This window comes from Equus przewalskii, chromosome 20, assembly GCF_037783145.1.
Source record: "Equus przewalskii isolate Varuska chromosome 20, EquPr2, whole genome shotgun sequence".
Lineage (NCBI taxonomy): Eukaryota > Metazoa > Chordata > Mammalia > Perissodactyla > Equidae > Equus > Equus przewalskii.
The window spans coordinates 25,839,159-25,847,938 of record NC_091850.1 but is presented as its reverse complement, the minus strand read 5'-3'; the positions used below and the strand labels follow the sequence as shown (position 1 = coordinate 25,847,938).

General features: G+C 37.1%; 1 long non-coding RNA gene across 1 annotated transcript in view; it reads left to right on the top strand.

The window, feature by feature from the left end:
• The first annotated feature begins 6,873 nt into the window (after positions 1-6,873).
• Positions 6,874-8,780, top strand: part of LOC139077964 (uncharacterized) — a 76,059-nt gene continuing 74,152 nt past the window's right edge. Inside the window, exon 1 of the long non-coding RNA XR_011530639.1 lies at positions 6,874-7,007. This is a non-coding gene — a long non-coding RNA (uncharacterized lncRNA). The remainder of the gene's footprint in view (positions 7,008-8,780) is intronic.

Below are 8,780 nucleotides of genomic sequence, written 5' to 3'. Positions count from 1 at the left end.
CTTTTTTCTACATAATTTAAGTTCTTGATTTAATATTGTCATTTTACGCCTTACACTTACATCTGCATTTTATTTTTTTTATTTTTTATTTTTTATTGCAGTAACATTGGAGTATAACATTATATAGCTTTCAGATGTACATCGTAATATATTTGTAATTCTGTGTAGATTATATCACGTTCACCACCCAAAAGCTAATTATAGTCCATCACCGCACATCTGAGCCTAATCACCCCTTTTCCCCTCCCCCTCCCTTTCCCTATGGTAACCACCAATCCGATCTCTGTTGCTGTGTTTGTTTGTCGTCGTTTTTATCTTCTACTTATGAGTGAGATCATATGGTATTTGACTTTCTCCTGCTGACTTATTTCACTTAGTATAATGCTCTCAAGGTCCATCCATGTTATCACAAATGGCCAAATTTCATCATTTCTCATGGCTGAGTAGTATTCCATTATGTATATATACCACATCTTCTTTATTCATTCATCCCTTGATGGGCACCTAGGTTGCTTCCAAGTCTTGGCTATGGTGAATACGGCTGCAATAAACACAGGGGTGCAAGTATCTTTATGCATTTATGTTTTCAAGTTCTTTGGATAAATACCCAGCAGTGGGATAGCTGGATCATATGGTAGATCTATTCTTAATTTTCTGAGGAAACTCCATACTGCTTTCCATGGTGGCTGCACCAGTTTGCACTCCCACCAGCAGTGTACGAGAGTTCCCTTCTCTCCACATCCTCTCCAACACTTGTTTCCTGTCTTGTTCATTACAGCCATTCTGACCAAAGTGAGGTGATCCTTCATTGTAGTTTTGATTTGCATTTCTCTGATAGCTAATGATGTTGAACATCTTTTCATATGCCTGTTGGCCATCCGTATATCTTCTTTGGAGAAATCTAAACAGAGCTTTCTTGGCAGCAAGAGCATATCTATTCTGTCATGGTCAAATCAGATTGAGAATTGAGGTAAATGATGGCATCTAGATAAGTTTGGACACTTTCTACATGTTGTCACATCTCATAAAATCAATGTTTACTAAACCAGTCAAACTTTCACCCCTAAATTCTGATTTCATTAAATTGTGCTATTAAAGTCCAAATTAAATTGCAAGCAAAAATCTTTTAGGCTTTTCGAATGTCTCTAACTACATCCCTATAATACCAAAATATGAATTAGTGAATTCTTTCTTCTGTTAACCATAAATTTTTAGTCCAAATGGAATAAAGTTAAATTCTGGAAGTGCAAGTGACTTGCCCCAGGCAACTTGATAGCTAAATCTAGGGGACTTAAAAGCAGGTATCCAAGCATGGTGTGTGTGTTTGTGTGTGTGTGTCTATGTATGGATATATTGTGTGAGTACGTGTTGGCATAGATGGGTGGTGGGGAGACAATCACAAGCAGATAAAATACAAAAAAATCGCACACAGATGACAACGGCCATCTCTTCTTTTTATTCCACCTCTAATAATTTCATCTCCCTTTGAAGCTCTTGGATATATCTCCTTAACTAACATTAATTTCACAATTTGATCCTAGGATGCTGAATTAGAGATAGCTTTAGGAGTTGTCAGTTTAAAAGAAGAGTCTGGAAGAAGTAAAGTGAAAGTTGAAGCATAACCATTAAGTCCAGGTGAGATTATCATTAACAACATTTTAAAAGACAGTATCATGCATGTATCAAACATCATCACTGACACTAAGATAGGATCAGTGGCAAACATAATGAAACTCATCAAGGCCATATTGAATAAAATGAAAATGTTTACAATTTTGGCCATGTAAGACAATAAAATAAAACTAAAACTTTACATTTACTATTGTAATCCTAATGAAATGTCATCATTTTTCTAGATCAGGAAAATATTAAAGGGGAAATTTTATTAATATAAATTAGGAAATTTAATAACTAAATTCTGAGTGAATTTCTGCTATGTCCATATAACATCATTTCTTGTTTTTAGCCAATTTCCTGATTGAAGAAATCTTATATGCAAACTCAAGTAGAAATATAGCTTCTGACTCTAGTTTTGCCTAAATTCCTGAAGGTCTATAAACCTTCTTACATTATCACAATAAGCTTGTTTGGGAAGGAAAATGATGTCTTGGAAAGTTGAGGAAGAAAGTAAGTTTTTCTTGACTCTGACGCAGGACCACCATATTCCAAACCCCAGGACTTGCCATTTACACTGTTTTCTCTGTATGCCTCAGACAGTATCTATTATAAAATACAACAATCAAGCAAGTTACTTAACTTCTCTTTTAATTTGCTGTTATTTGAGATGAATGATAACTCTCTTTCAGGGTTGTCTGAGAAGTAAACGAAATAAAATATAAAATAGTTACCATGGTGATTGACATAAAGAATGTACCCCAAACTAGCACCTGTCCTCACCACTCATTCCTACAGAATGCCTACATCTAGTGGAGCAAATCTTATTACTTTTACCACCAGATGCAACTCAAATAGCTTGGAATCTTTGGTTTGTTTCAGCCACTGGAGCTCAGCCAGTCGCTGGACTATTTTTGACTAAAATTAGTCAGAAAAAAATCCTGTTCACTCGTAGCAGAGGAAGCTAACAAAGGTTGTCTTTCCATTAAAAAGATTATATGCATTTAGGTAATCATATCACTCCTACTTAAAGCAGCGTATCTATTCAAACATCCTCATTTTCTTAATTTATCGCATTAGAGTTCTGCTTTATCTACAGGGTAATTGTGCCAGACAATGGAAAACTTTGTAGAATGCAGTGTCTTTGTTACTTCTGACATGAATAAACACTGGACTGGATGGAACATGTGCTAATATCAGAATCCCAAATACTTCCTTAAACGCCATGAAAACCATATTATGAACCTTTATGGTTTTATGTATGTATTTTTTTCCACTGTAATTATATGATGAATAAACACAGTTAGTAAAAAAACATTCTTAGGAATATCGCCTGCCTCAGACGACTGCCTTTTGTGTCACATTTACATTTTTATTTTATATTTTATTTTAATTTTCAAAATGAATCTTACCATTTCACTACTAAAAGGATATAAGTAGATAATGCCAAATAATAAATGACTTTAGTCAGTCCAGGGGGGATGGCAGTCATATGCTCATTAAAACCATATTTACTTGTTGGTGGCTAGATTTTTTTACTTTTAAAGTATTATTGCAGTGTTATATAATAACAACCTGAAAAAAAATGAATAAAATAACAATACATATTACCAATTCCTGTAGAGTCTACTTCTAAATAAGTGTACAGAGCTTATGGTGCTGAACTAATAATTTCTTACACCGGTATGAATTTACATAAAATAGTATTTATTAAACACTCAGTATGTTGAGTTTCAAGTGCAATGACTTTCTAATTAGAATACGTAGTAGAGAAGTGTGGGTTGAGATCATTGGTTGGAAAAACCAATGGGATAAAGTCTCAAATTAAATTGAAAGTGACTCTTTGGACAATAAAAGACAAACAATAGAAAGAGGAAAATTTTGGTGACTGTAAGTAAGAAAAAGGATCAAACATCTTTCTTCTTCTTCCTTTTTCTCCCTCTTTCTCTCTCCTTTCTAAACAAGTCAATCCCAGTGCCCTGAAGTCAGGCAGGACAAATTAGGTGTCTAGTTGGAGGCATCGCAGGGTCTAGAGTGCTGAGGACCAAGCAGGTACATGTCAGGAGTGACCAGCGTAGGCTATAGAAGCCCAATAGAAAGAGAAAGGTGGGAATGCCTGGAGTGAGGAGTCAAGAGTCTGAACACGCTGAGAAGGAAATAATCTGCATGGAGGGGTGACCTGGCTTGGGGTTTTAGAGCCTGAGCTGGATGAGGAGGGGATCTTTGCAGCTTGTCACTAGGTGTCAGAGTCCAGGTGGAGAGATGAGGCTGATCACACAGGAGAAAGGCTTTGATGTGGGGTGACAGAGCCCAAACAGTAAGGGAGGTGTCCACATGGAGAGGGAGCTAGGTGTGGGTGTCAGAGGACAATTGTGTTGAGGAGATGTTCAGTAGTGCAGATGAAACAGTGTGAAGAGGGTGCCTATCTGGAGGTAGCCTGGAGTGAGAGAAATCAGAGCATGAGCCCAGTTAGGAGTGTGTGTGTAGCAGGGGACAGTGTAAAAAATCAGAGCCAGAGAACTGTGAGCAGGGAACGCAATATAAACAGCAATGGGAAATTGGTTACATACACGGATATTAAGCAAATTAAATATATTAAGGATAATGGAGACCAGATTGGTATTGTGAGAGAAGGGAGTTGCAAATACAGCATTGGAGAAAAGCAAAATGAACTTTGTGGTTTTGAGTTGGAATTGAAGATACTAGTATGAAATTTGTGGTTTTCATTATATACATAGATTCAGATATAGATATATATACACACACATATACACATAGATATGAAATACATATGGATGTATAGACATCGACTCTTGTTCTGTCCACCAAGATAGTCTGGAAGCAATGATAGCCCAATAGTCATGAGTAAACCTTCCACTCTAATCTGGCTTCTAAGTATCAATCTCCACTTGGAGGAACTAGGGTTCCTTGGAGAAATGGCTGAGTTCAGGGCTTGGGCAAGGAGAATACAAGATAAATCTGGAACATCATTTTATGCCAGAAAACAAGGCAGTACTCAAAGAATGATAGGGATGTGTCAGGAGTTCACAGAAGTCAGCTTAAAGAGTCTTCACTGGACAAACCTGAAACAAGCTGAACGTCAAAATAAATAATGATAGTAATGTCTCAGGAGCGATTGAATAAAATGGGAAACCATGAGTCCATATCAATCTACCTAAAGGAACAAATGAAATCTTTCATAAGGAACTGGATATTTACGTAGTTAAAGATACCTTTCCATAATACACTTATTAATTAAAAAGAGAAAAAGAATAACGTTACAGTGGAGAAGGCTGGTAGATACTATCCTTAATCAAGGGATCAAAGTATATATCATTAATACTGGGAAATAATAAAATCATGTGCCACATAACAGAATGAAATAAGTAGAACATGGCATCACTTCTGTGATATTCCTCCCAAAGATGCATAACTTGAATCAAATCATGAGGAAACTTCAGACAAACCCAAATTGACAGACGGTTTGCAAAGTAATAGGACTATAATCTTCTAAAGTGTCATAAAGACAAAGGGACATGAAAACAACATACAGCACATGATTCTGAACTGGAACCTTTGCTAAAAAAGACAATATTGAGACAATTGGCAAAACTGGAATGGGATCTAAGGTTTAAATGGTAGAAGTGTATCAGTGTCAATTTCCTAATGTTTGTGGTTGCATTATGATTATGTAGGAGAACACCTTTGTAAGAAATACACACTAGAATATTTAGAGGTGATTGGATATCAGGTTGGCAACTTTTCCTCAAATAGTTCAGATTAAAAGTTCTTGTGCTGTACTTTCAGCTCTTCTGTAACCTTGATATGTTTTCAAAATTAGCATTTAGTTTTTAAAAAGAGAGATCTACTAACCTAATTTATGAAGCAAGGGTCTCAGAATAAACTGAAAGAGGTGTAATACAGTAATCAACCAATCAATATTTACCTATTTAGTGTCTGCTCTGGGTACACCAGTCTACATGACAAAGCACGGCTGCTCTTTTTTTTTTTTTTTGGCGGGGGGGGGCGAAGATTAGCCCTGAGCTGACTGCTGCCAATCCTCCTCTTTTTGCTGAGGAAGACTGGCCCTGAGCTATCATCCATGCCCATCTCACTCTACTTTATACATGGGACACCTACCATAGCATGGCTTTTGCCAAGCGGTGCCATGTCCGCGCCCAGGATCGGAACCAGCCAACTCCAGGCTATAGAGAAGCAGAAGGTGTGAACTTAACGGCTGCGCCACTGGGCTGGCCCCAGCATGCTGCTCTTTAATTAAAATTAAGAAAGCAATATATGAAAATGGTGGATCATTGGATATAGGTAGTATTGGAAATATATGTGATAGGCTATCAAGAAGAAAGTGACCTGTGTGACCTGGAAGGGGCTCCACGTGAGAACATCAGTGCAGGCAGGATTTCAGAGTTGACAGTAAGCACGGGTTTGGCAATGGGTAGTCAGGACACCAACTTGACAAAAAGCAGAAGGTTCGCAACAGAAAGTAGTAGAAGATAAAGCAAAGACAGATACAACACAGGGGTCCTCGAAAGTGATACTAAGGTGTGGTGATGAGGTAACTTGCTCCTCCAAACAAAAGACCCACCTTAGCAGATAAAATCAGTTAGGACAAAAATCTATAATCATCTTTCTCTCAACCAGCTGTCAACTAAGGCAATAATTTTCAAATGTAATTATTTCCTCTTCAAATGTAATCCTATTTAGAAGCCCAATGTATACAGTAGATAAAAAGGAAGCTCGCATTGAATATAGAGTGAGGAGCCTAGAGCCTTGCCTCTTGCCTTGTCTTTATAACTGATATGACCACTGACATTCTGCTGAAGAAGCCCTAGGAATCAAGGATCATAGATGGACGATCACTAGAGTCGCACCCCCCCTTATCTATGGGGCATACATTCCAAGACCCCCAGTGGATGCCTGAAACTGTGGATAGTACTGAACGCTATTTATACTATGTTTTTTCCTATGCATACACATCTATGGTAAAGTTTAATGTATAAATTAAGCTCAGTAAGAGATGAACAACAATAACTAATAATAAAATAGAACAATTATAACAATATACTGTAATAAAAGTTATGTGAATGTGGTCTCTCTCTCAAAATATTTTGTTGTGCTTTACTCATCCTTCTTCTTGTGATGATGTGAGATGATGATATGCCTATGTGATGAGACAAAGTGAGGTGAAGGACATAAGCATTGTGACATAGTGTTTGGCTACTATTGACCTGTAGAGGACTGGTCAGAAGAAGGATCACCTGCTTCTGGACTGACCAGGAGTAACTGAAACAGTGGAAGGTGAAACCTCAGATAAGGGGACTACTGTACTGTCAAGCAGGCTGAAGAGGTTCTCACAGCTTTTACTGCTTTAAAAGGTGACTCTTCATGGGAAAGGTCCACAGTAATGGCCTATATGCTGTTCTCTCCTCCTATCTCTATGCCTGAATATATCAATCTGCACACAAAGCACGCAACCACCGTCTGAACTTTCCACCTGAACTTTCTAGACCAAATGGGGCTGTCTTAGTCAAGAAATATTTTAAATTTTTTCTTTATCCATAAAATGATTATCTGGCACCACTCTGTAGAAATATATATGGAGATAATATGTTTAGCATTCAGCTAAATACTTTTTGAATCAAATTAAAAATATATCAGATTATTTTCTCTATCAGGTGGACACAGTTTATGAAAATCTGATTATATAGTCCTAACCTTCAGGGATCTTCTTGAAAATATGTTGACTATGATCCTGGAAAAGAGACCCCTTAATTGGTTCCAGATTTCAGGACCTCAGAGCAATTACAAATTATGAATTAAAGTTTCTTCAAATTTGATATGATTAAAATAACTTCAGAATATTAAAATAATAGAATATTGGGAGAATATACTCAGACATAAAATTATATTTAACTACGATTTCCTTTGAATAAAGTAATTTTCATTTTTAATAGGCATTGATAAAAATATAACTAAAGTTATCAAATAGATTACTATGTTTAAATTTTTCATTTATTGGTAAGATCTTAAAAGTGACTTGGAAGTTTACTTTGTCTAAGTCACAATTGGGAAATGTAAAAATACTGTTGCTAAAATGGAAACAAAACACTGTAGTAAAAACAGTGCAAAACATCAGTAATCTTTAGATACCCTGAAGTTCGTTTGTTTAACCACGCTTTCCTTTACACTTCCAAAATCACAACGATTAATATGATTATGTTGACAGCTGAGTTTCTTGCCAGTCCATGCTAGCCAGATTTTACAGTTTCTTTGGTGTATAATTTTTCTTCTTCCCTATCAGACCTGACACTTTCCTAGTCGGATCATCCTGAGATTTGACCCTAGTTATGGATCCTGGTGGTCATGGGAGTGTATGAAGGTAGATGCTGAAGAAGAACATTGTCTTGTAAGGCACTTACCTCACTGGGGGACTCTGAATGGTCTTTAAGTGAAGGAGATCTTATCTTCAAACAAGGGCAATTTTGCAGATCTGGATGGTTCGGGCAATCAGGGGATTCGAGGATTTCAAGTGCATCTTGGCCAAATATGGCCCATTCAAGTCTCAGGATCATACTTGCTCTCTGTCACAGCAGTGACTGGTGAAGGACACTTTCGTAAGATGAGAGTAGATTTGCCTCTTTTATAGTCAAGTACTGTGTCTTGTTTTCAGCTCTGGCTTCAAAAGATTAGTCTCTCTAAATACTACCAAGTAGATTCTCTAACTTTCATACTTTGCTTTAAATTCATGATAAATAGATTGAGCCTGTCATTTCTCTTTCCAACACACAAATGGTGTTTAGAAATAGCTACTCAATGCCAATAACACTTACAGTTACTAGTTTCCCTATACTTCTCAAATATCATAGACGTTGATATGTTCTTCCACTTATCTTATCTAGGTTCACCACAGGTGAAAGTTTTAGCAATCACTAAGCCGAAGCAAGCCACAGACTATCAGCTCTCCACCTACTACCAGTGGGTGGGCTCTCACTGTCTCCCAGCCAGTGAGTTATCTAACTCTAGAGTCCCATCCTTAAAGCCTGCTTCCTGGCACCAACTCCAGCACTATCTTGGTGAACTTCTCTAGAAGCACCGCTGGAGATTCTTGTATAAATAATTTATTGATCAAGAATTCTCAGGAGAAAGGA